A 4,675-nucleotide genomic window follows, 5' to 3' on the forward strand; every position below is an offset into this window, starting at 1 on the left:
AGTTGGGTCATCTTTATCGATCTGAAAAAATGCCCAGGCTATGCAAGGCTTAGCACCCATGCGACCTGAAGAGCCACCACGACTTGTGGTGAGAGGCAGAGTTGTGTTTGAGGATGCAGTTGTTGACGTGCTTCCAGTACTACGTCTCTGTCCAGGAAGGCGCAACCTGACCTCGTCGTCACTAGCATCTTCCTCCACCTCCTCTGCTGACCTCATCTCTTGGCTGACTGTGGGTTGACAGTAAGTGGGATCTCCGACCTCATCATCATCACCCTGTGCGTTATCACACCCGTCGTCCTCAGAGCCAACCTGTTCCTGCCCTGACAAAAAACTAAAGTTGTCGCTCCAATCAGGTATTTGAGTCTTATCATCGTCTTCCTCATTGTCTCCACCAACAGGAGTTACAGTTTGGGAATGAGGGTCTACATTATGGTCAGAACCTTCTGCGTCTGGTCCTGGATCCGACTCATAAAGATTCTGGGCATCAGTGCAGATCATTTCCTCGTCTGGATTCACAGAAGCGCTGGAGTCGACCTCTGATTCCCAGGCTATAGTATGAGTAAACAGCTCTGCAGACTCAACCATCTGTTCTACCTCATACTCAGACGGGCAGCTGGAGATTTGGGAGCTGTGAGGAAGCAAGTGCGATTTGGGTGACACCTTTGAGGACTGGAGTATTTGTGATGTTGAAGTTGATGTGGAGGAGAGCCCACTTAAAGGAGCACTTGATATCCGTTGAAGCACCTGCTGTTTTTGTGCCTCATCTGGAATTTGTAGCGATTGGCGTGGCCGTAAGAAAGGGATCTTATCACATTGTCCGCTAAAAGAAGTAGACATTTTAGTTTGGCTGGAAGATGGTCTTTCTTCTGCACCTACCCCACGGACACAACCTTTTTTCCCCTTCCCAACACGCCTATTCCCCTTTCCACCAGCAGCAGGCCTTTTTCAACTCATTTTGGTGGTTAACTAATTCACAACTCTGGAGTTGTTTGCACAAAAAAACAATGGATGGTAACCGAGCAGAGCTGAGTGGCCAAACTGTGGTATTAGGCCAAAACTATTGGCTGGGTTAGATGCAGAAAAAAATTATTTTGAATTTGCAACCTGATGGAGGTCAGTATAGATGGACTAATAGACCAAGTCTCACACACTGCTAGAAGCCCAAATATTTTTTCAGAGCTAGATGCAGAAATTTTTTTTATTCAATTTGCAACCTGATGGAGGTCAGTATAGATGGACTAATAGACCAAGTCCCACACACTGCTAGAAGCCCAAATATTTTTTCAGAGCTAGATGCAGAAAAAAATTATTTTTAATTTGCAACCTGATGGAGGTCAGTATAGATGGACTAATAGACCAAGTCCCACACACCGCTAGAAGCCCAAATATTTTTTCAGAGCTAGATGCAGAAAAAAATTATATTCAATTTGCAACCTGCTGGAGGTCAGTATAGAAGGACTAATAGAACAAGTCCCACACACTGCTAGAAGCCCAAATATTTTTTCAGAGCTAAATGAAGAAAAAAATTATTTTTAATTTGCAACCTGATGGAGGTCAGTATAGATGGACTAATAGACCAAGTCCCACACACTGCTAGAAGCCCAAATATTTTTTCAGAGCTAGATGCAGAAAAAAATTATTTTTAATTTGCAACCTGATGGAGGTCAGTATAGATGGACTAATAGAACAAGTCCCACACGCTGCTAGAAGCCCAAATATTTTTTCAGAGATAAATGAAGAAAAAAATTATTTTTAATTTGCAACCTGATGGAGGTCAGTATAGATGGACTAATAGACCAAGTCCCACACACTGCTAGAAGCCCAAATATTTTTTCAGAGCTAGATGCAGAAAAAAATTATTTTTAATTTGCAACCTGATGGAGGTCAGTATAGATGGACTAATAGACCAAGTCCCACACACCGCTAGAAGCCCAAATATTTTTTCAGAGCTAGATGCAGAAAAAAATTATTTTTAATTTGCAACCTGATGGAGGTCAGTATAGATGGACTAATAGAACAAGTCCCACACGCTGCTAGAAGCCCAAATATTTTTTCAGAGATAAATGAAGAAAAAAATTATTTTTAATTTGCAACCTGATGGAGGTCAGTATAGATGGACTAATAGACCAAGTCCCACACACTGCTAGAAGCCCAAATATTTTTTCAGAGCTAGATGCAGAAAAAAATAATTTTTAATTTGCAACCTGATGGAGGTCAGTATAGATGGACTAATAGACCAAGTCCCACACACTGCTAGAAGCCCAAATATTTTTTCAGAGCTAGATGCAGAAAAAAATAATTTTTAATTTGCAACCTGATGGAGGTCAGTATAGATGGACTAATAGACCAAGTCCCACACACTGCTAGAAGCCCAAATATTTTTTCAGAGCTAGATGCAGAAAAAAATTATTTTTAATTTGCAACCTGATGGAGGTCAGTATAGATGGACTAATAGACCAAGTCCCACACACCGCTAGAAGCCCAAATATTTTTTCAGAGCTAGATGCAGAAAAAAATTATATTCAATTTGCAACCTGCTGGAGGTCAGTATAGAAGGACTAATAGAACAAGTCCCACACACTGCTAGAAGCCCAAATATTTTTTCAGAGCTAAATGAAGAAAAAAATTATTTTTAATTTGCAACCTGATGGAGGTCAGTATAGATGGACTAATAGACCAAGTCCCACACACTGCTAGAAGCCCAAATATTTTTTCCGAGCTAGATGCAGAAAAAAATTATATTCAGTTTGCAACCTGATGGAGGTCAGTATAGATGGACTAATAGAATGATGCTATGCCCAAAAGATTTTACTTCACTAGGTGCAGTAAAAAAATTGGTATTCTATACACAGGTGGTATATCTTGCAACACAGATAGGCTACTCCACTGACTAACACACTCTGCAATAGGCCAAAAATGATTAGCTTTGCTAGATTCAGCCAAATGCTGTGAAAAAAACTTGCACAGCACTGGCACAGACCTGCCTGGCAAAAACTGATAGGAACAGATGTAACCTAGTCCTGAAAAGGACTCCAATTACAATTAGTCTTTACTCCCACAATCTATCTATTTAAGAGCACAGACCTGCTTGATAAAAGTCGTAGGAAATGCTGTAACCTAGTCCTTAAAAGGACTGCAATCACAACTATTCCCTACTCCCAAGCTATCTGTATATTTGTGCGAAAATTGGCTTGAAATTAACAAGGTATAGCGCACACAGCAACAGCGGTGCCGTCTAACACGCAGCTGCAGCAGTGAGAAAATGGTGGCGACGGGGAAAATGGCTTGGTCTTATAGGGCAAGGACATGTGACATACACTGCCAATCACACATGCCCTTGCTTGTGTGAAAAAAAGCACTTCGCTCCGTGTGTGCGCTGCTGATAGGCTGACAGATTGCACCTCCCCACTGCAAATGCGGGAAAGAGAAAAAAAAATGGAGATCTTCATTATTCCTGCAGAGATCCATCCCCTGCCCCTCCCCCCACCCCGCTGTACACTCAAACTGCGTATTAATATTAATTTTCATCATTACTGAGAAAAAATCCAGTTATGATTTTGGTGCACGAACAGTTATCGAACATAACCTCGAACAGCCGAATTTTTCTCAAATTGTTCGTGTTCGCCGACCGGCTCGAACACCGCCCAAAACAGCTCGAATTTGAGATTGGCGAACAGTTCGAGTAGAACAACGCTCATCTCTACTAAAGACTCCTCTATTCTAGGCAGCGGATATGCGTCTTTGTGGGTGATACGGTTGATTTGTCTATAGTCCACGCACATTCTCATGGTGCCGTCTTTCTTTTTGACCAGAACCAAGGGGGCTGCCCAGGGGCTACAGCTGTCTCTAATGACCCCAGCTTCTTTCATCTCTCTTAGCATGCCCTTTGCGTTCTGGTAGTGTGCAGGGGGTACAGGTCTGTGTCTTTCTTTTATCGGTGGGTGGCTCCCTGTGGGGATGTGGTGTTCTATCCCCTTTACTCTGCCAAAGTCTAGCGGGTGCTCACTAAAGACTCTCTCGTACTCCTGTACCACCCGGTAGACTCCTTGTTTTTGGTGCAGGGGAGTGGAGTCAGCACCCACATGGAGTTTCTGGCACCAGTCCTCCTTTTGTTTCTGGGAGCCATTACCCTGCGCCTGAGGAGATGGAGGCAAGGGTTCCACGGCCCTGATAGCTTTGTGTTCGACCACAAACAGCTTGGCGAGTGTAGCGTACCTGGGTAAGTGTACATCCCTCTCCCCAATGTTGAGGATGCGGACGGGCACCCTCCCATGACGGACATCAACCACCCCCCGGGTTGTCAAAATGGTGGGCCTGCTGTCTGAGTACACGGGTTCTACCATGGCTTGGTAGTCTCTACCTCTCAACCCGATTGCAGTCCGACACCAGATCATCATTTCACTTTTGGGAGGCATGGAAATGGGGAATGGGTCACTCATTCTTACGCTACCGATCTCACCACCAGACAGTTCTACCTGCTGCCGTCTCATCAGGGCTTTTATCTCCTTGTTGAGGACTCTCTGTTGGCTGGAGCTAGCATTCACCGCCACCTGTTGTAGAATTACAACTACCTCTGAAAGACAATTTTCAATTATGTTAGTACCCAGTTATTTTAGGGTGACTTTCACGACGGTCAATGTCCACAGTAATCACTCCCTGTGCCGGCAGTTCAACT

Source organism: Phyllobates terribilis, unplaced genomic scaffold (assembly GCF_046119375.1).
Source record: "Phyllobates terribilis strain yellow unplaced genomic scaffold, ASM4611937v1 Scaffold_71__1_contigs__length_7168151, whole genome shotgun sequence".
NCBI classification, from domain to species: domain Eukaryota; kingdom Metazoa; phylum Chordata; class Amphibia; order Anura; family Dendrobatidae; genus Phyllobates; species Phyllobates terribilis.